Source organism: Sipha flava, unplaced genomic scaffold, assembly GCF_003268045.1.
Source record: "Sipha flava isolate LNK unplaced genomic scaffold, YSA_version1 236_pilon_pilon, whole genome shotgun sequence".
Classification (NCBI taxonomy): domain Eukaryota; kingdom Metazoa; phylum Arthropoda; class Insecta; order Hemiptera; family Aphididae; genus Sipha; species Sipha flava.
In genome coordinates, this window is record NW_020272878.1 from 1,294,162 (window position 1) to 1,319,632 (window position 25,471).

At 28.9% G+C, this 25,471-nt stretch overlaps 1 protein-coding gene and 1 long non-coding RNA gene across 2 annotated transcripts in view; one reads left to right on the forward strand and one right to left on the reverse strand.

The window, feature by feature from the left end:
• Nucleotides 1–25,471, forward strand: part of LOC112683787 (contactin-4-like) — a 577,774-nt gene that overhangs the window by 114,742 nt on the left and 437,561 nt on the right. The gene's annotated exons all lie outside the window — the stretch shown is intronic.
• Nucleotides 12,703–14,573, reverse strand: LOC112683792. The gene is made up of 2 exons (XR_003148619.1): nucleotides 14,314–14,573; nucleotides 12,703–14,229 (listed from the first exon to the last, which is right to left on the reverse strand). It is a non-coding gene; the product is annotated as an uncharacterized LOC112683792 (long non-coding RNA).

Below are 25,471 nucleotides of genomic sequence, written 5' to 3' on the forward strand. Positions count from 1 at the left end.
TATTATAACGGTAAAATAATCCGAATCATTGCAAATTGATGTTACTTCAAAATATTATGTATTTTATTATTTTTTCAACGTGATTCAATGTATTTCACAGTAATTTATGTTCAATAATAATATTATTTTTTTATTTCTTATTTTTCAAAAAACTTAATATTAATTCCATTTTTATCACGCTGTGCTGCAAATAATGAACAGTAGTAATAATAATATATTTATCTTAGGTTATAAAATGATTAAAGGTAATCGTAAGTTCAAAATTCAAAATCGTTCCTTAATATTTCTAGCACATATTAATATTTGCATTCTTCGGTTATGATAATATTTTGAACTACTTACCTATATGAAAAGCATTTAAATTCCTCTGTTATGGTGATATTTTTATCAGGTATTTCGATAAACAAATATTTTATATTATAAAACAGTCTAATTCGCAAAATATTTATTCAAATAATTCGACGACCATCGTTAAAAAATAATCATACATTCTAAACACACAAGACCATTTGATACTTTCCTAGTTATAATATTTTAAAATTTATTTTCGCGTCCTTATTATTATAATTGCACTATAACTCGGTATTGTATATATAAAGACCTATTTTAGAAATTCCAAAACTTAAATTAAACTCTCAACGAATGTTAATTAATACTGTTTCGAAGCACATACGTCGTATTTAAAGAAGGGCACATATTTTCATGTGAAAAAATACATTTTTATGTTTGTTATTTTTTTAAGAAATGAGCTATAAATATTATAGAATTACAGAAAAAAAATCAGTGCATAATTTTGAGCTCCTTGGATAATTAATTAAAATTCCAAGTAATATCATAAATATTAAAAAACTTACTCGTATTTTTATAAATTATTATAGATCTTATTATCGAAATTAATATTTACTTTAAAACACAATAAAAACATGATCATCCAGAGAAGAGTATACGCTTAAATAATATTTGAAATAAATTAAAAAAAAATAAAATATAAAATAATTAAGCTTCATTAATTTTGATGAAAAATAATGAAATCTGATTAAAAGGTAAAACTACGAGTATACTAATATATAATTATAATTTTTCAATTTTTTATGTGTATTAAAATATATGTATACGACTGCAACATTGTATTCTCCTATTTAAAAATTGAACATTTAAAGCAGGATAGTCCAACCTTTTGTGGTTCACGGGCCAATTTACACTTTCTTAAACACAACGGGAGTCGCCAGAAGAAAAAAAAATTATATTTTGTCTATTTATATTTTATTTTATAATATTATATTAAGCGCACACTATTATATTACAGATTAACTTACTTACAATTAAAATTAATTAAAATTTAGAATTATTTAATTAGTTAATATGATGATTGACATTTTTTTTCATTAGCCAAGTTAGGTTACCTGAATAGGTTTAGTTAAGAGAAATATTCAATGCTCACGATTGTGAATAGAATAATTCACATCGTCCATCGTGTCTTATCACGGGAACTTCCGTCGTATTCCTACGTTTTATAATATAAATGCCATAAACTATAAATATGAAATGTAAAATTTATACGATCATATCACGATTTTGTTAAAATATTATCGTTACTTTAATTTTTAATTAATTAAATAAATAATTTATTTAACTGTGGGGGGACCAAAAAATAAGGCATCGCAGGTTGGAATACCCTAATTTAAAGTATCAATCTGTAAACAAATATAAAATAAAAACAATCTCATTATCAAATACATTAGACTTTAAACACTGCCCTAGCATAAAACAGAAATAAAAAAATAAATAGTTAATTAATACTCGACTGGAAACTCCGTCGTACGTGTTCACATCAGAGGGCTATATAATATTATGTATTTATTTGTCGTACACAATTTGTATACTCAATGGGGGCTAGGTAAATTGAGTCCGCGATATTTTGTGTACATTTTGAAAGCAGTAAATTGAGTCCCGGAAAAAAAAAAAGATATTAGGTAAGTTGGATTCCGGGAAAAAAAAGGTGTAGGTAAATTGAGTCCCAACTACCAACTATACTACCGTAGCCGTTTTACAAATGACAATTAACACTGTTTCTATCGGTTATCGATTCCATTGTGATCAAATAACTTCGTAACATCATAACTTTGATTATGTCTATTTAAGATACGTACAAAGGCATATATGTACATTAGTTTGTCGTATATCGTGTGTCAGTTATCAGTTAACACCAATATTGATAGTTCTTATGATTAAACACAGACACGAGTTCCCTTTTCCACCAATATCCGTTTCCACCAAATGAGATATTGACCACCTATTTCCAAAACAGTTATATACTACGCTTAAATAAAAAGTTATAGCACAGTAATAATTTTATTTAACATATACTATTAATTAAATTAATCTAAAGGCAATATATAATATATATAACATAGGTTGGAAAATGTTAAATTTTATTTAAAAAAATGGTTAAGTATAAAAAGGTGAAAAAAATGATATATTATGGTATACGATACCTTACTTATGTAAATTGTAACTCTATATAAAATTAGTTGATATTTGTTAACTGATCCAATAAGAAATTTAAAGTTGTGTAGTATTAATGTTTTGTTTCCACGTTTACTTTCGATAACTTTAGCTATCATAGAATTATAAATTTTAAAATTTACGTTTTATTTTAACACACAGGCAGTTGTAATGCACTATTTAAACTGTGCCATAATTTCACTAGTTTATAAAGTATTTGATTATTTAGATATTATCATGGTTAATCGACATAAAAGTACATACATAAGTACGATAACGGTTTAATACACAATTAAATACAATAAACGTACAATATACATTAATTACATAATTATAATTTATAAAGACATTTACAATCTCTTTACATAAAAAAACAATAAGTACATTAGATAAAATAAATTACTAGTCGAGATAATGTGAGGGAAATGAGCGTCTAATGACACTACTTTCATTTTATGAACTTGGGATTAGATGAATTTTGTAAAAAATAGGTGCTAAATAATATTTAGTAAATCAAGTGGCCATTTGAGTTTGAGGCGACAGGAAAGGGGGGGGGAGTTGTCAGGTATTGTGCAAGAAGAGAGTTTAGATATGAGAGGATTAGAGTTCTTAAAGGTGTTTTTATGGAATTTGTTATAATGATGAGAGGCAAGAGAGGATATTGATGGTAAGTTGAGGTCGTGGTGTAGGATACGGTTGCTAACATACCAGGGAGCATTGAAGAGGACACGTAGAGTTATCGATCGGAACACTTTGAATTTAATAAGGTTTGAGTTTTTCGAGGTTCCCCACAGTTGAATTTTGTATGTCATTGCGAGACGTAAAATTTGTGTATAAATTAGAATTTTATTAGTGAAAGAGGTTTTGGACCGGAGAAGTGGTTAATTTATGAAGTTTGAGGTTAAGTGAAATTTTTTATTTTTGATGTGATCAGCCCAAGTTAATCTTTGGTCAAAACTGAGACCAAGGTATTTGACCGATTTGTCCATTGGAATTATTTGGTTATTTATATACACCCGGGGGGATTGTTTTAGGCTAGGATTAGTGCTCGACCGACGGTCAGCGCGTACCGTCGAGGCCGACGAGTAGTAAGTAGAGAGATTAGTGGATTGATGGTGGCTTGGAAATTATTGAGAAAGAGTGCCATTTGATTGGCTAGGTGATTAGGGTTTGAGAAGTGGCAGGAGGAATGTCTTGGCTTGGTAAATCAGTTGTTGTAACTTGAGCATATGATTTTTAGGTTGGAAGTTCATATTGGAAGTAGAGTTTACATTATTAGGTTTAACATATGTTTGTTTCAGGCTATTATGCATTGGGTTAGATTTCTTAAGATGGTGAACAGCTTGAATTTTTTTGAACACAGGACAGTCTCTGTAATTGACCTAGTGGTCTCCATTACATAGTGCGCATGTAGCTGGTTGGTTGGGAGATTTTTCGCAGCTCTTTGAGGTGTGAGAGTCTTCACAGTGAACACATTTTGGGTGGTGATTACAGTAAGATTTTGTATGACTGAAACCTTGACAACAGAGAAATTGTATTAGTTGGTTGATTGTTCGGGGCTCTTCAATTTTTACCTTAGTATAATAGAGATAGTCAATTTTAAAGACATCTTTATTGTTGATGTCAGGCTCCGAATCGACGAAAAAAAGCGGGAGAGGTTGTTTGGTGTTTCTATGTAGAATATTAGTAACGTTACAAAGCATATGCCCGAGAGCAGATAGTTCTTTTTTTTTATTTCAGTAATTGAATTGGAGTGGTAAAAATTTCTTTCAATCATTCTATAGGCTCTGTTTTGTTTTAGCTGATAAGTATGATAAGTAGCTTTATTGGTTTGAAGAAATTTAATGACAGATCGATACGAATCTGGTAAACTTCTGGACAGTTTGATGCTGTTGGTAGAACTATTAAATAAAAAAGGTTCTCCTTTTTAAGGGTTCTGGATTATTTCCAGAAGATTATTTTCGAGTCTGTCGGATCCGAAAATAAGGAAAATCGATTTTGAATAACAAATATTTTTGTTGATGGTTGTTGTCTCTTGAGCTTGGAGTAGATGCCAGTTGGGGATGCCAGTTGGCGTTTTTCAGGAGTGGGGGTAATCCAGCTGTCGTTGGACTCAGAGTTTGAAAATTGGTTTGGTGATTTATTTTATACGCTATGTATACGTGATTTAGAAATAATTAACGGAGATACGACAGTTTTAGATTTATTCGTAGGTTATGCTTATCGAATATGTTGCGCGATTAATAGCCGATTACGGGACGGACGGCCGAGTGCGTCTGCCGTAGATAACGATTTCAATAACTATATAGTTAATTTATTTTTTTTTATATTACCAGATTAGATGACCAAAACAGCTTCAGTTGGTTAAATTGCACTTGATTTGGTTGTAGATCACTTTTAACAATAATTAAGTTTTGAATGATAAAAAACGGAGCAGAATTTCTTGAGAAATAATAGAATTACGGAACAAAATAATGACGAACCGTGATTCATCACCGTCAACAACCTACGACGAAGTGTGTACATATTTATATATATTTTACATCAATCCGAAAAACTCATAAAAAGTATAAGTATTTTATCTCATTTGGTGGAAATGGATATTGGTGGAAAAAGGAAAGGTCTACTTTTGGTGGAAACGTGTTACGCTCTCCCACTCAATGCATATATTTGTATTTAAAAGGTTAATTTTTTAAGCTCATTCAATCCGCTTTTAAGCTTAAACTATGCGTTTGTTCAAATTAATTTTTGTAGGAGTTCCATCCAACACTTATTTTACTAACTTAAATTTATGCGGAAAACTTATATTCATACACGTAGTAACATTTTCATACGATGTGAAAAATTTATTTTTAAAGATATGAATGTATAAATATCGAATGTTCAGTGGTTATAATTATTTTAATTTGTGACGGTTTGAGCAGCGCACCCAGATTTTGCGGGTCGACCTCTAACATTCGCTTCATTCTCCAAAATGTATGCTAATTATAAATAATTAAATTCTGGATTAATATTCAATTTTTTTTATATACAATTTAAAAGATAAATTGTTATCAAGTATTATAACTAGAAATGAAAGTTACCATTTATGAATGAAAAAATAAGAAACAATAAAAAATATTTTTTTTCCCGTAAATCAGGATAAGTAGGATTTCCATCATTTTAATTTTAATGAATTTGTATTTTCAATATGAAACGATGATGCTCATAAATTAATCTGGATTATGTACATACCGTTTTCAAACATTTAACCTAAGTGTAATATTTTAAATCTTTACGCTTTACGATAGGCTACGGCGACCAGGCAAATTTTATATTTCGCGTGTTGGCCTCAATGACGAGGTATTTGTTGTGTTGGGTTTTCTGTTGAAAAAAAAAAATGTGGTTGCAAGTCAGTGCGGTAAAAATTAATCGTAGAAAAACCCCTTTAGAGCACTTATCACAATGGTTTATATCGGTGGAGAGCTCGTGGCGTGATGGCGTCAGAGGGGATGGAAAATATTTACAGGTAGGTCGACTATTACTATCACCAGCATGGCGGTTGTATGAGAGTGGTCTCTCTTTTTGCGTAAACGCATTTATCTTGGTCGGAAGAGAACGGGCTTTTATGGCGTAGACAGGGCTTCGGGGCCGATTATTAAATTGAACGTAAAAACTAATCGGAATTTCGCACTTTTGCCGGTTTTTACGAGGCAGAAATGAGTGTGTGTGAGTAGAGAAGATGAGAGGTAAGAAGAGAAAGAAAAAAAAACTATTTTTTTCTCCACCGCCACCTCAACCGTATATCCGTTAACAGCCACATAGCCACGTTACCTTCGTCGTCATTGTCATACTTAAATATAATATACTTTTATTTATCTATAGAGGTTTAATGTGTATAAATAATAATAGTGCCTAGCGGCCGACAGTAAAACAACATTATTTTTTTAACTGTGTCGTGTTGTCTTAGGTGTGTGATCACTGTAGATCGGCTGCACCACGGATGCGCCGTATAAATATTTGTATTCATAGAATCAATTCGGTCTAGTTATCTAACATGAACATCAATCGTAAGCTTGTTATGATTAAAATAAGCAAGTTCGTAATATTATGTTTTATAGTTGCAGAAAAGTGAAGGATAGAGCTATTTATGGATAAAACATCGAGATACGATGTGGTAACTATATCAATCAGTATGCATTTATACGTTTTCTATATTTTTTCTGCAGCTGATACCTTCCAAAAGTTCCAAGTCCCGAATGCAGCTTTAAGACATATGCATCCCAACGTTGCGGTCATTTGAAACTGGGTTCAAATATTTCTACTTGAATTTAAAATAAAATAAAAAAATAAATAAAAAGACGTTTCAAATAAATACTACTGAAAAATATGTGATTAGTACATAAGTCAATGCTGATCGTACATCCAAGATAAATATGTATGTTTCCATTTGTCTTAATCTAAGTATTTTTATAATCCTAATTCATGTATATTACAATATTATAAAATTACTTTTTGGAATAGATATAAAAGAATACTTTAGAAATATTAAAACACTAGTTATATGAAGATACTTATATTCCCTTATATTTATACTGATTTAGTCTCACGATAACATGTCGGACGAATAATAATGCGGTACTTTTCAAATATACGAACGTGTAAATTTAATGTGTTAAAATAACGTCTTTGATCGATAAATATACGATGAGATAATGCTTTCGAATAACACTTATGAGCGTGTAGACTGTTTGAGTGAAGTCATTGTTGAGCAAAAAACTTTTCAATCGCCTTTTAACAACGAAGCCGAAAAACTCTCGACAACGTTACTCGACCAAGTCCCAGAAGAGTATTTCCGGTTGTATTAATTTAAAGTCCATGTTCAAAATGAAAAAAACAACTAAACAAAACACCTATTTTAACTGGTCATGATATAATACTTCATGTTTAATTCCGAGTCACGTTTTCAAAACCAAAACTAATCGCTTGTGAAAATAATAACTATTGATAAAATACAGCTATGGGCCGAGGTAAAATTATATTATTAATCCGCAGATGGCTCTTGTAAATACTAAATAATATAAAATAAAGAGACGAAATACGACGGATTTAAACCTATTATTGATATCCATAACAAAAATAAAATCATCGTTTCGATAATAATATGGTGTTTTCTATATAATATTATGACGAATAAAGAATTTAGAAAATATGATTATTTATATTGATGATTACGAAGAGAAAGAGAAAACGTTGAAGTAAAAAACAAAATTTTTTGCTATAGATAAAAATATACCTAAACCGATTTTCAATTTAAATGTTATAGTAAAACGTGATGTGACTAAAAATTATGCTCACGAACATAAATATTATTTTTATTTCTCAAATGTGAAGTCAGAATAAACACTCTTTTGACAATTTGAACGTCTACGTAAGGCATGCGTGTATAGAGTCTTTAAAGATTTTAATATAAATCTCCTGTAAACGTATATACAGTGTGTTCACCGATTTAGGGAATACTAAATTTCTCGGCCTATTTTTTTTAAGTAATTTTCATATATCAACTATGGCTCTAAGTTCAATAGTGACTGAATAAGAGCCATGTCAATTTTATTAAATAATAAATTTTTTAAATTATTTTTAAACATTTATAAAATCATTTATAATAAATTATTATTGGTTACTTTTTGAATATTTGTACGTATTTTTTTTTAAAAAAAATGTTATAAACAAGACTAACATAATGTGGATACAAAATGGATTTAGTCTTCAGTTTTTATTGCTGTAACTTTGGTGCTGGCTCAAATTCTGAAGAAGTTTTCATTAAAAGTGGTTTTAAAGATTGGAAAAAAATTTCAGAAAAATTAAATAAGCATAGCAAGAGCTCATATCATCTTTTTAGTATGACAAAATACAAAGATTATCAGAATACTAAAAAAACTGGTAATGTACACATACAAATGTCTAGTGCTTACAAATAAGAAGTCGAAAAGAATCGAAAATACATGCTCACGATATTTGATGCAGTTTTATTTTTAGCACATCAAGGCTTAAGCTTCAGAGGTCATATTAAAAACAAAGAATCACTTAATCAAGGTAATTTCAAAGAAATATGCTGTATGTAAGCAACTTATGGTCCATCATTTGCTAGAAAAATGGAAACATCATATTTTAATTACACATGTCCTTTAATTAAAAAGGATTTAATAAGTATAACAGCTGGCTTGGTGAAGTCATAAATAGTACAAGAAGTAACGGAATGTGGAATGTATGTTTTAATGTGCGATGAAGCCAGGTCATTTAAAGAAGAACAACTTACTATCTGTGTAAGATACACAAAACAAATGGTGGTTCAGAACGGTTTTTGTCTTTTGTTTTATGTTCTACATCTAGATCTGCTGCTGGTATTTCAAATACTATACTTAAAAGTTTAAAAGCTCTAAATATTGATCAAGTGCCTATAATAGGTCAATCGTACGATGGCGCTAGTGTTATGGCAGGCAATATAAACGGAGTTCAAAATAAAATTAGAGAATTTCATCCAGAAGCAATTTTTTTCGATTGTGTTGCACATAAACTAAATTTAGTTATTGTAGGAATGTGTAAATATGTAAAAAGCTCAATTTTATTTTTTAATACACTAGAATCCTTGTATATTCATTTTTCTTGACAATCTTCTCATAGCAAACTAATAAATATACAAAAACAATTAGGCATTAAACCAAGAGAAATTATGCAGATAAGTGATACAAGGTGGGCATGTCATTTTGAAAATTGTGATATGGTAAAACAATATTATGGTTCTATTCTAGAAGTTTTAGATACTGAAGTTGAAGAAAATAATGATTTTAATTGTGTTAAGGCTAACGGAATCTTAAATAACCTAAAAAAGGGCCATTTTGTTGTTAACCTTTTTATTTTTCATGAAGTACTTAAGTATATAAATATTTTGAGCAATAATCTCCAAAGTAAGTCTATGACTTTGGGTAAAGCTTTATATGCTTTAGATGCTTTAGATTAGTTTTTAGATCATTAAAAGTGTTACTAAGACATTAGAGGACAAACGAAACGAACAATCATTTCAATGTTTGTGAGATGCACTGACAGAATTTTCAGAAAATTTTGAAATTAGTCTAGATATTCCATCCAATTCAAAAAAAAAAAAAAAGAAAAGTTTTTGAAAATTCTTTACTTAAGAATAGTATTGTTACGTCTACAGTGGGAACAGATCATTTTGAAGAACAAAGTAAAACACCAAAAGCGCATTGGAGAAGTCACTCATATTATGAGATTCTAGATAGTATAATTCAAGGATTAAATAACAGATTTTCATGTGAAAGTTTATATGTTGCGAATGCTTTTGATAGTTTCTTAAAACTAAATACTATTGACTCTGATCCTTTTATTAACCACTACCAGAAGTAACTTAAAATTGATTCTAATCTACTAAAAGCAGAAATGATGGTAGCAAAAAATTGCATATCAAAAGAAGAATGGGATTTTGATGAACTAATAAACATTGCTAATGAATCAGTACTACCAAATTTAAGAAAAATGTTAAAAGTAGCATTAATATTACCTGTTACTACAGCTACTTGTGAGCGTTCCTTTTCTGCTATGAGAAGAATAAAAACCTGGCTGAGATCTAGAATGGAACAAAATCGTTTTGATAATTTGGCAATACTAAACATTGAAAAATATCTACTGAAGAACTTAAACAAAGAAAAAATTCTTGATGAGTTTGCTAAAAAGCCAAGAAAATTAAAATTGTAATATTATGTAATGTAATTTGTATGACTAAATTTTATAATGCAAAATAATAACAACAATTAATGACAACATATCATAATTGCATATACATATTTTTTGTTAATATTGTAATTATAAAACCAAAAATATATCTATAATATAATAACTTTATTTTGTATACTGTTAATTCAATATTTTATTCTATTTGAGAAATTGTTATATAATTTAATATAACTTTTATATATTCATTGTGAATTGTAATGTTGTATTCATATTTGTACTTATTAATGAATTATGTTTAATTGAATAAACTAAAAAATCTTAATTAAATAGTGTTACTTAAATTATAAATAAACAATTAATAAGATAAAACAAATATAGGTTATAACTAAAAGTAAGAATTTTGTTTATAATTTTCATAGAGATTTAGCCCCCCCTGTTTTACAACCCTAAATACGCACCTGCGAATAAATACTATTAACTGCACAGAATTAACACTGTACTTTCATCTGTACTTTCATCAAGTGCTAACGAAAAGTATTGAAATGTTCTGGTTTTTTGAATTAGTTGATTTAATAAATTGTCACTAACATCTTCAATGCGTCTTGTTATTGTATGAGCAGATAATAGGATTTCTTCAAAATCATCTACAATATCTGGACAAATATTACTGGTTAGGCTTAAAACACGTTTCTTGACAAATTCTGCGTCTATAAATGGTTTTCCCTCTTTTGAAATTAACATAGCCACATTCACACTGGCAGAAATAATGGCTTTATTTTGAATAGTTACTTTTGAAAAAATTGTTTTTTCTCCGGTTAGTGATTTTTGTAGTTTTTTAACTTCAATTTTCCTTAATTTTCCATATAAGGAGTCATATTTAACTTCATGTTTGGATTCATAATGCCGTTAAAAAATGTATTCTTTCAACACAGAAATTAATTCACGACAGACAAGACACTTTACTTTTCCTATATTTTCAATAACTAAGTATTGATTGATTCATGTGTTATTAAAAACACGAGATTCAGAATCTATTTTTCTTTTTTTACTAACGTTCATTATTTTTATTCGTTAAAAATTTAAATTAATTTTGAATTAACAGCCAAATAAACGATCATTATAAATATAAAATATAAATAATTTATATAATACTGCAATTATTGCAGTATTATAAAAATTAAAAACTACACACGAGTACAATAAGCATACCCGTACGAAAAACGCAACATTTCATGTTACGAAACAGAATCGAAAACTAAGATTTAAGTTAAATACACATGTAATCTATCTTATCCGTAATTGTCAAGGTATACCTACCATTATAAAATATGACTGATATAAAATACCCGTACCAAAAACGCAACGATCAATATGATATTCAATTAAATTTCGTCGTTTAGAATTTATGGTGAAGCGGGCCGTATTCAATAGCTACGCGGGCCGCTGTTTGCCGACCACTGTTTTAGAGTATAAAATTAATAATCAATACAGTTTATCTATCTATAAATAATTACGAATTAATAGGTAAGTATAATTTACCGTTTATCGATATTATACATCTAATAATAGTGCATATTAATATGCAATAAATGCATATTATTATTGTTATGACTTATAATTATTTAGTATTAAATTATCTGAATAACTATGCTAATTAACATTATCTTATTATTTCAAACCTCGATAACTTTATATTTTATAAAATAACTATTATCCACTTGTACCAGTTGTACTTAGTCGATTTTTAATAAATAATTTTGTATCCATATTATGTTAATCTTGTTTATCACATTTCTAAAAAAAAAAAAAATTATAAATGTTTAAAAATAATTAAAAAAAAATCTATTATTTAATAAAATTGACATGGCTCTTATTCAGTCAATATTGAACTTAGAACCATAGTTGATACATGAAAATTACTTAAAAAAAATAGGCCTACCGAATATGGTGTTAAAAATAGGTGTTGCTATTTAAAAAGTTTTTGGTGCGCAAGCGCAGACCAAATTCTCAACAATTTTTGAAATTAACGAAAAATATGTATTCTTATACCACCATTTTAAAAAAAAAAAATGATATATTCTAAAGAAATCCGGCCGAAAAATTCAGTGTTCCCTAAATCGGTGAGCACACTGTATATATATGTACTTATTATGGAACCATTAACACGTAAATAAACATTATGCCCGCGGTAAGACTATAGTTTGTTGTGAAAATGTTCACGGGTACGTATATTAACCATACTGTATTATAGCGCTAAAATTGATGAAACACAATGATGTTGTAGTATGAGCACCAAGCGTAGTAAGGTAATACTCTTCCTCTTTTAAAACAGAATGGTTGATGATTTTTAACAACATATTGTGATAAAATAATAAACATCTATAATCATGACGTGGTATTGTTCTGTAGTTATCGTTCGTATGGCAATTTTTTTTTGTAAAATATATAAATATTTGCGAAACGATAACGTAAAGACACATTTAATTATAAAACACGAAAATAGTTTTATAACATTGACATGATTTAACACTTATAAATATTCGGTCCGGTTGACATTCCGGTCGATTTCCGTGGAAAATTATAAAATAATAACAAAACAATCAATATCACACGTGAACCTGACATAGAAGCACGGATGTGTGACTTTTCTATGTGATAAATAAATAATTCATAATATAAATGTGCAAGCGAACGTTTGGTGAGGACTCACGGGATCTATAAATAACCCTTCGTGGACCGTGACGCGCGTTGAATTTAATTCGTACACATAATAGAATGTAATTTATCGATATTGTCATCCTCGATGAACTCCAATACCTTTGACCGCCAAAACCAACCAAATCCTGCGAAAACCATCGCCACATCGGACCCGAGTACCACCACCATCAGTCACCGCCGAGCTGAACGTCTTATTTCGATCAATTCTTTTGCTGTCAAGAGGTCATGGTGGTGCGCGCATCTATCGCCAATCGATCGAAAGTCGGATCGATAATAGCATCGTGACAGCGGCGTATCCCAGGGTATGATTGAGAAGGGGGTATATTGACAATTTAAATTATTCATAATTCCCGTTAAAACGACGCGATTGTTTAATCCGGTTCAATTACATCAAAAAACGTGGTTTGTTGTTCTACCCGACCTTCTTACGATGGACTAGTTAAAATTTATAAAAAAACTCGTCAAAATAATAACTGTTTAAAAAATACGTTAATATAGCGCAATGAGTACACATTTTTTTCAAATAAAAATGTTCCGATTATTTATTACGATTAACACGATAGTACATCGAAGTGGCTCTAATGATTTTTAAAAGGAAACTGGGTTTCAATGTGTCCCGCAACCGCAATAACAGCTGCACATCGCTACGGCCGACCTGAGTCCGATATTCGTGGGCCGTCGGAAAGGTATTATCGCCACATGACCTGAATTCGTATACGACGCGTTTCGCCGGATTGCCCCTTTCGATTTCGCGCAGTTGTTTCGACAGACTTTCTATAGCGGACGTCTCATCCTGAGCACGCCAATCTGTATCTTACATTACATCGGAGTATAATATCGGTTACACGTTGTTGTTAATTTACTGTTTCCGAATTTCGTTTCGATTAACTCGTCGAAGAAAATATATTAAATTTTATAATCGAGTACAATTATTGTTACCCGTTTTTGAAATACAACTAATTTTCAGGCGTTTGCATGGTTATCGAGATTAAACGATTTCCGTGACGATGTTGTAGATTGCGGAAACTATAGACAAAACGTTCAGATGTCGAATAATACAAGCGATTGTTGTCGACATCTGTTTTGGAAATTTAATTGTATTCTCGATTAACCTTGTCAGTTATCACGTCACGTGAAACATACCATTTTCGATATCGTAAATCTAACATCTCGGTTTCGGTTATCAGTATTAAACTGATCTATCTTGTTCGATCGATGAGAACGGTTCCAGCGAACCGAGTGGTTAAGATAATCCCGTTTCCGTATTATCCTTGGCTGAAATATTTACATTATTTTATTCACTTAATTAATTTCAGTATTTTTTCAACCATTGATAATATTGTACATAAGTTTACTTACTTATTACTGGTACAGAAATCAACGTATCACACATTCAGGAGCACATTTTTCATTTCTTTGATGTTTTTTTTTTTTTTTTTTCTGTAGTCTAAGTACTAATTTATCATAAGCCTACAAGACACTTAAGATGGTTCGAAAAATCAAAATAAATTATTTTATATATATATATATTTACTATAAACGCGATCTGCATAGAGAAAAAGCCGACTCGCGAATGCGAATGATGAATCGTACGGACGAGTTCAAACACTGTAAAGCGCAAAAGCTCATTAGATATTATGAAAAATCTATCTACTTCCCTTTTGTCATTGTATGCCGTATGTACACTTCACCAGCTATGAAATTATTAAACGCATATTACAATTATTATTATTATTATTTTTAATTTAATTTAATCGTTTTATTTTTGTTATATATTTAATTTTGTGTTGACCACAAATCCGACCTTTTTGACTATCTAATTCCTTCGACGCAGTACAAAAAATACAATCACTTAAACGATAAAAAAAGATTATAATTTATATTATAATTTGTTGTATATGGAATTGCGTAAACATATTATACAATTACTTATTATGTGAACGCATACAAATAAAAATCATGTGTCACTACATGATGACATAATATCCTATTGATTTGTATAGTCACTTAGAATAATGGTATGCGACTTGGGGGTCACCAATAATTTAACACCAAATGAAAAAGTAAAATATCATATAAATTAGTTAATTTTTATATTTTAGATTTTATTAAACTCTAATTCTGTTTTTTTTTTTATGTTTTCGATTTATAAAGTTAAAGAAATATTAAAACTGCTTAAAATTAATGATTTGAATTATATAAATAAAATTTTTGTATACATTAATTAAGTATATTTTATACACTTACATAATATTGATAAGAATGGATGGAGATCACCTCATGGAATTAATTAAGAAGAGGGTCGTGGATCAAAAAAGGTTGTGCACCGCTGACATGAAATACAAACTTTATATATATATATATATATATATAGATTCTAAGCAGAGTGATAGAAAAATATTGATATTAAAATTATATACTTCTTTTTGAAAACAAGTTTTAGAACATCAAAAGTTTAAAAGTCACATGTGGGGATTTTAAAAGAAAAATTAAAGTAAAATAAATCATTTATTCATTACAAATTTTATTTTTTGAATCTCAAAGCAGTTTTCAAGAAAATAACAGATAAAAAATATTAGATAATTATGAAGAAATATTTATTCTTAATAAATTCATGATTGTTTTTGGTTAAACTAAAATCTATTCGGAAAATATTTTTAAATCTAATTTGCGATGAAATAATTGAAAAGTTAAATGAGTGTTCAATAAAAATATCGAAATTTAAATTTTTATTATACATTTCTTAAGCATGCCTCTCCTTAAAGTTCCAGAGTTTTTAGAGTAAAAAATTGTTTAAAATATTTAAAGCAGATAAATATAGTATTTTATAAGCAGTAGGCTACATTCAAATTTCCAAAATATTAAACAGTTTTTCTATTTAAAAGAAAAAAATTGGTTATATTGCAAATAATGATTGATAGTGCTTTAATTCTGAGTTCCGTTATTTTTATCATCATAACAAGACAGTTAAAAATGGAATGAATGATTCGTACATTATCGATTCATTGCACTCAATTTAATGTCATCGAAAATACGTTCTTTTAATCAAATTTAATGTCATGTTTAATACTCAACCATCTAAACGGTCTTTTTTTCAATGTTTATCTTGATATTTTTACATTTTTATTTCAACTGAGTTTTTCATTTTTTTCAAAAAATATATTCCACATATAATGTGTATAAACATAATGAACAAAAATTTAACGCGATTCTCGAGTTTTTTGGAATAATTTATATTTTATTCGACTTATCAAGAAATTATTTTGAATACGCTTATAATTTATAGAAATATATGTACACACACATACAGACATACATTTTTATAAACTTATACTACATGGCCATTGATTATTATACCTTTTTGACCATGAAGCATTATAAAGTTTTTCGTATGTGCTTAACAACTTAATCATTTTAATATTCGTGTACTGTCATGAATATGTAACCCGTCATAAATATTATCATCTTCAGACGAATTCGAATTGATTTTTTTCTATTTATTTTGGTTAAAATATTTTTACTATGTGTCTCTGCCCTTAAAAGTTATATATAATTACAATATTTCGTTATTTTAATGATATTTTTTGTAAGATTTAGAGTATAAATATTAAATCTTTATAAAAAACATATATTAATTCTATAAGTATTTTTATTCAGCTCATTAAGTATATGTACATTTTTAAATAAATCCTAAAAATCATTTTTCACATAATTTGAATTAATTAATATGTAATAATAATATATTTTAAAGAAAACAAAATGACTAACCACTGGATTCATGTACGTTGAGAGTATACTCTAGAGATGCACTTCTTGTTGAAGTTATAACAATAAACTAGTTAACAAGAACGAATGACGAACCATAAAGAACTTTATCTATACAAACAGAGTGCATTGACGAGTGTTTCAATAAAATTATAAGTTTAATCATCGACTTGGGGTTAAGTGAGTTTCCAATAGAAACTTTTTACGCAAAAGTAAAATGTAATATTATTGTATTAAAATTACTTTTTGTATTTGTGCTCCTGATTTTTTTTATATATATATATATATATATATGTAATTTTTGTCTGAATGACGTTTTTCAGACGTTTTTATCATCAATATAAAACTAATCGACTGTTTGTATATTATAGTAATAATAAAATATGTCAAGCCATTATTCAACACGTTTAATACTCAACCAATATTTTTACGAATAATACAATTATATAAAGAAAAATGGAGAAATAAATAAAATGTACTGTACCAAGAATAAGACGGATTCATAAAGCAAAATATATAATAATTTTTTCGTGTATTGTTATGCATTATTTTATCATTTCGGTAAAGTGATGCGAATATGTTGAGTCTTTAAATAGTGTGACGAACAAGCCCAACTTTTGGCTAAAAATAATATATGCATATTTTATCGAGCATACAATAGCATTCATAAGATACATCTTGTAAGTTATGATTAAAAAGTGGATTTAATTTATATTGCAACTTTTTATTGATACCCAGTAAATTAAATCTGATCAAATATGTATCCGAATCAGATTAATTACAGTCTTCTTATTTAATTTAATAATGCAATTTTTTGCAATTTTCAACGAATTTTTTGCAATTATTGTAATTATTGTATACTTCACGTGATAAAATATACAAATTATTATTTCCAAACTGATTTTACAAAAAAAATATAACTACGACGTAAATTTTTACATGTAGTTAAATATAGTTTAGGATTTTTAAAATTATATTTATCTGGATTATTTACAAAACTCATAAGTTTAAAAGAATAAAATAGTCAATTTTTTAATAGTTTAAACATATTTAGTATAAATACTAAATAAATAAACAATTACTAAAGAAATACTAAATAAAAATATTTAGTATAAATATTATATATATATATATATAATATAAATAAATATTATTTAGTATAAATATTCCCGGTCCTAATGGAAAAATAGTTAAAGATAAATTAAAATATGTCTTGGAAATAAATGAAGGATATAAAACTATTAAAACTTACTCTGAGGTTATGGCAAGAAATCAAAATGTTTATTTAGATACAACACCCAATTTTTAAACTATTTTAAATATGTATCGATAACAAGTATCGACGTTGAACGTACTTTTTCATTATATAAACATATTTTAAGTAACCGACTATACAATTTTCAAGAACACAATTTAGAAATGAATATAATTATAAATTTTAATTCAAAAAAAATTATATATTTTGTAAATATTATATAAATTTCCATAACATTATTTAAGTAAATAATTAATGATTATATACTTAATATGATTTTACTTTATAATTTTAATGTATTTCATTGCAATTTTCACATATTTATACTGCAATTTTGATACATCTTTATTGCAATTTTGGCATCTTTTTTAGCGCAATTTTAAGATATTTTTTAATACAATTATATCCGGTCTTTAGTTATGATTTATTATAACATGATATAGGTGATTATATATAAAGCAAAGATATGTAATCTTCTTTTACGTCGCATGTTTATATATAATTTATACGTCAAAACAATTATCGTATTAAATAAATTGTTAAACTTTATGATATTAAACATTATGCTCGATTTATTATTATACAAGAATTCCGTATATCCACTAAAATTTAAAATATAAAACAAAATTATATATTTTGGTAAGGACGAGAATATAAATTAATTGTTGTTAGTAACATATAATGACATGCATGTAATCAAATATAACTCAATGTTGTAAAAAACTATCGCGTTTTCGAAAAGGTGATCTAAAAGACTATAAATAATACGATATACGTATATTACGTATCGTTATAACGAGTAAAAATGTAAACCATAGTCAGTTTTTATTCAAAAGTATTATCTGGCCATTTTCCAAACAAATATAGGTAATTTCTTAAATTATTATAATACTTATCCATAGTGAACTGCGTTCACGTAAGCACGGTTTGTTCTGGTTGGCAACGTTCTACTTAATATATACTTGTTTATGTGTTGGTCGTAGTCCAATATTTCACTCGTGTTTTAAATTCTAAACTAATGTGAATGAAAACACTTGTATATAAAATATACATTTACATTTAAAAAAAAAAAAATAATAAAAAATAGTAAGATAGGAATCATAGAGTTATACTGAATGTATAAGGAACTATCGATTTGTAAACGAAAAAATATTTCTTCGTATTATTTTGAACACAAAAACATAACAACACATTATACAAACATAATGTTGAAAACAAGTCTTTTAATATTCCATATACAACATGTTACAACATTCTATTCTGTATCAGGGTTTTCGAACTGGGTTCTGCTGTACCTCCGGAGATCAAACACGCAAGGATATCAAAGATAGGGCAAAGTATCTCACGGTGCCGGTTATGGTATGACTACTCGTAACAGTCAGTTTATATTTTGGTTTTCCACAAGAACCGACTGATTTTTTATGTACGGTTTTGCAAAAACACTAGAACTACTGTTCTGCGTGCGATAGTTTTATTTTTATTCGAAAAAGTGTCTGTATCTCTTCTGAAAATATCTATTCGATCAAATTGTCTGGTTCTTCCTCTGAGTGATGGGGTTAAGCAAACACTTTATTTCTTCATCTACAGCGGGAAATAGTGCGTAAACTGAAAGTGTGCAGACGAAGTCGAGTAGATTTTCTGTTAAGCAACAGATTTTTCCGTGCAAATCCACAGAACGTGTTGTTTAAAAATCTGTCCTCAAACGACATCACTTTTCTTATCATAAAAAATATCGTAAAAAATATCGATAAACGCATACGGTGTACACGTCGGTATGTGTGTGTATATGTGTGTGTGTGTGTGTGTGTGTGTGTGTGTGTGTGCAAAAAAACAATGAATTGCATTTATACGTCATGAAACCAATGGTGATAACGGCCTATCTCCCGAATTGAAACGGGCGTCTTATGTAATAAATAACTCTCGTATGGGTCGAGCTGCCGGTCCACCGAGTCCAGTGTGTTTGTTGAGCGAAAACGTACATACTAGACTCACACGCGTAGGTGTAAACGTGAAATTTCACACGAGGCTTCACTTGGACACAAAAGCATCTATACCGTACATACGCGTGTGTGTATGTGTGTGGGTATTTATTTATTATCCTCGACAGTAAAACGTTAGTCCTCGTCCGCTGTCACGATTGTCCTCCTTCGGAACGTACATGCGTATACATATATATACGAGTATACCCCTCATACTCTTTATAAAGATGTTTGTACGTTTACACGTGGGCGATAATGGAAGCACATCTCCCCCGACGCTTATCGGTTTCCCCGCACGAACGCGTAACGAACCGAGAGTATCAGCCGGAGTCGATGAATCGCACACACAAGTCTCTGGCTACCACAATACGTACGTGCATGTAGTTTTCGAATAATGCGATGTTTTATTGTGTTCCTTGTACAATGTTATTACCGTCAGCGCATATCATTGATATGTATTGCTGAACGTCGACCGGGGCCGGAATTACAACGATCCCGCGTGGTGTGATGAGAACACGTCGACGACGCGTCTCACAATATTCGAATGATTTTTATCGGATTCTTGAGCACAACGATATGTACCCGAAATAGTGTACATCGTCATAAAGCATCGAAACGATGTGTAGAATAAATTTCCGTGATACCGATAAATATTAAATTACACTTTGCAACAACAAACACATGGACGGGAAAATTAACAATTATTCGGTGCATCTGCTGCGTTTCAAACGACTCGTTGTAGTCGATGGTGTTAAATTATCGTTGTGATTAATAATGTAATAGTGTTAAATTTAAAATACGGAATTCTTGTTAATGAATTTTTTTAGACTAGAAAAAATAGATGATATAAATGTTTTACGTATTCTGTGTCTTAAAAATAACGTACAAAAATTAAACTAAAATACATTCATCGTGTATAAGTGTTATATTGGAATGAGGACAAAGTTGGTCCGAACCGATTGCTACATTTAATTTTAGACCGAACCGGATTGAAAATTTAAAATAATTTGTTAGAGTGGACCAAGACCAGACCGTCGGTCCGAACTAATAAATTTCGGACTGTAAAAGTTTATGGAACGGACCGAACTGGACCATGAACCTATGTTTTTTTCTAACATACAAGACCCCAAGTATAACATAATATGATAGAGTGGACAAACGATCCAAACTAAAAAAATATTGCACCATGAAAATAGACTATAGTAAATTTATATTTTAGTATAGGTATATTATATATATATATATACTACACAATACTATACTCGTATTTATCTCATTATTAAGTATTAATTATTTTTACAAAGAAGTTTACGTGGAAATATCGAACTACTTGCTATCTGACATGGCTAATCGACTATTTTCCAAGTATTACCGCTTACCGGCATCATCGACAAGAATGGATAGAAATTAGAAGTGCACATTTCATTTCCAATTTGCATTTCTCCAAAATAATGTATAGATAAACTATAATTAATATAAATCAAGATCATAATGTGCGAGTATTTCATTGACAGTTGTATACATTTATATATTTGGACAACGCGGCGCGGCGTGGCACTTTCACAATATTCCACGTTACCCATACCATAACGAGAATAAAAATAATTTTTCTTGAAAATATGTTCAATAATAAATTATTAATAGTCAATAGGTTCCATAAATAGCTTTGAGATATATACAAAATACATGATAGTACATACGATTTATATAATATAACGTTGCTGGGGTAAAATATTGATTTCCATGAGCCATAACGATAATCGTGTTATTAATTCTATAAACAATGTCTTTATAATTGTAAATCATTGTTCAAAAGATATTAGATTTAAAACAAGCCGTTATATTAGCCGTACATTTTAAACTAATCGGGACCGATCGGTCCGGACCGGACTGAACCGATCTGATTATATTTTAGAAACCGGACCGAACCGAAATTATTACAGTTTAAACCAGGACCGGACTAAAATTATTCAAAAAAATATTGATTCGGACCGAACCGATCCTTCACCTATTTTTTTACGTTAAGACCGGACTGATACAGACCGGATCGTGCAGAACACTAGTCTGTAGTTTAAAAGACTTTCTAATGACGCGAATTTCACAAAAATAATCGGTTAAAAAACAAATTATTTTTAAAATATGAAAAGAAATAGTCTGAACGAGTATGTTCATCATTTTTTTATTTAACAAGTATACATTTAAGCCGGTTATAAAAATACGATTATTTTTAATAGCAAACGTAATCTGGACATTTATTTTACTCGCAAAAAAAAAAAAAAATACAATTCTACCACTTTGAATTATTTAACTCGGATCAGTGCTAGACGTAATCGATTAATTTATGATTAAATTACGTAATCGATTACGATTACTTTATTAAAATTGAATATTGAATTAGTTATAATCGTTTATTCATTTTTTAAAGTAATCAGTAATCATGGTTACATTTTAGTAATCGATAATCATTATTGCCAAAAATATCGCATAATTACAATTTTGTATTAGGTAACATACTATATTTTATTAAAATTAGGGATTTATAAAGCATCAACTATTTATACATTTTAGAGCCACTTTTTACCTGTCGCTAAGCTATATTTACATATGTATGTTCCTAATACTCTTTTATCCAAATTTATCTCTAATCTTATGATTTTACATTATTCATTATTATACTTATATTATTATTGTTAAACTATATCTATTGAGGCACTACCTATCTTAATTAATTAAATTTATTATAAAAAAGTTATAAAAATAATAAAAATAATATGATTTTGTATTGTTAATTGATATTTTTTCCATAATATTTACCAATATTTACTCATTATATGTTTTATTGGTTTTTTTTTTTTTTCAATACCCTACTTATTACCAATAAGTATAATACACAGTGGCATCTACATAAGGTACCAAGTGGTGCAATTGCACTGATTTATCTTGGGTCCCAGGGTCTACATACGTTTGGGGGCCTCACTGTGATTCCTGGATCAAACACTAAATGCACAACTATTCATCTGGATCATTAGATCGTTTAATAAAATACAAAGAGTTGGCAAGGCCAAATATGCAAACAAATATAAATATATAATAACTAATATAGATATCAATAATAATTTTGATTGTGTTTGAAGATATTATCAGGGCTCAGGAAGCTGTGCAAAGATTTATATGCTATTATGTTAATATGTTATGTAACTACTATACAGAAATAAATTATGTTAAAGTGATAGATATATTTTGTAAAACAAGTCAAAACACATTCAATGTCTTAAATTAAATCACTGATTAAAATTATTATGTATATTGTTGTATTATCTTTGAAATATTTCATAATTACCAAATTATTGTATTTGAAAAACTACCCTGTGCAATACCAACTGGTAAAGATTGTCTTTTTGTAGTTTTAAATTCAAACCCCTATTAAAAAAATATTTTACAGAAATTTGTAATATTTTTAAATTGATTTGAAGTAAATATGCATTTGGAAATGCATTTGGGAAAAAATTATTTCAATTAAACGAATATGGTTGTATGAATGTAGACCAAAATAAATTTGGGGGCCCTATAATAATTATAATTATTATAACTGCACGGGTTCATAAAAAATTTAAAGGTGTCACTGATAATACATATAAAATATACTACAATGGTCAATTCACTGCATATTTTTAAATAGTTATGTCAAAATATAGCTATTATTCAATTTAAACCCGTTATTGAAATATCATTAATCATTAAAATTAGTTATGATTACAAATTAACACATTTTGTAATCGTAATCAACACTATGATTATATTATTACTTTAAACTTTTAAAATAATTTGATATTGTAATTATTAATTACATTAATTTATCTCATGATTAATAACTACAAATTGTAATCGTAATCATTAATCATTAATCAATTTACAATTTATCCAACACTGACTCGGATACAGATAATTCAAGATTTTATCCTGTTGACGTTGTTGTAATTGTTTTTAAAAACTTATATGTTCGTTGCCACCGAGTATGTGTATTCAATAATTGTTGGCTAGACTGATCCTATGTTAAATAGAGAGAGAGAGAGTAAGCAGAAACTTAAAGTACTTTGTTTAAAATGTTATCCATTAAATGTTCAAATATTATGATATAAGGTTCTTCAAATATGTCTACATTTGTAATACATTTTCTCAAGTTTTTCATTGTCTCGGACGCATCAAATTTTTGAAAAATTAGTGCAGTTTAAGCAACTACCAAATTCCAACTAGTTACTTAAATAATTTTTATACTTCATACGGTAAGCACACAAATCCCAGCCATTAAGAAATCTCCTAATCAGTATTGGAACTAGAACGAAAGTCGCCGAAAGATAAAAAAAGAACACTCTTCATATTATTTTGATATAGTCATAGCACTCGATTTTTTTCTTAGTAAACATGAAATGTGTTCGAACACGAATTCAATTTGAAAAAGCAAATATAAAAAAAAAAAAATTAAAAATTTAGTGTTTTTTTAAGTATTTTTAATAATTTGTATGCAAAAAATCATTAAAAAATGTTCAGCCAAATATGTTCGGATTACTTAAAATGTATCTAGATAAACATTATGGTGGCGCTGTACACATTTTAACTTGATAAGATTAAAAATGAACATTTTTCCAAGGTGCGTATCTCTCTAACGCCATTCTTCATCAGTACGAAAAGATGAACGTGCCGCAATGATTATATAATGTGTGGGGAAGTCAACTCTTTGCTCTCGTGTAATCTGACAGTAGCCCCGTAAATCATGATATTTAAAGCACAGATTTATAAAACAAAACTTTAACTTTCGTGTACTTCACCACCCCTCCCATGGATTGACACACCGTGGATTACATTTTGATATCACAGTCCATAAATTGTTGTACAATGGTTATTTTTTTCCCATGCATTTTATGCGTACCTACACCGTCAACCACCAAGCTTGAGATTAAAATTACATAATACAGCGTTTCTATTAGCATAACAACAAATCGTCACGAGTGTGTTTATAACGGATAATATATTACCGTTTAAACAATACAAACCGATTGGACTATAGTGGCTATCAGTGGCGCACACTGGAGGGTTCATGGGTAGCAGCTGCTACCCCTGAAAAATTGGATGGGTGGGTGGTCCTCCTGGCCCCAAAATATCTACATCATAATAAATCTACTACGTACAGTGGCGTGTTGAAGAGGTTTTTGAGAAGCCATGGCCTCTGCATTTTTAGAGGTGGGTGGTTTGGGTAGCCGAAGTCTCATGACTTATATGAGGATATCAATTCAATTGTACCTATACCTACACAAACTATAATAATAATTATTCAGGGACATTAAAATAGGCAAACCTGTACAACCGTTCGTCATTCTATTGGTAAAACGGTTTAAACGTGCTACGTGTAATAAAAACTAAAGAAACCTGAAAGAACCTTTTCTAAATTGACAATTATTAAAAACAAACTTCGTAGTACCATGTGTGAAAGTCGGTTAGAAAATTTAATGTACTATCATGT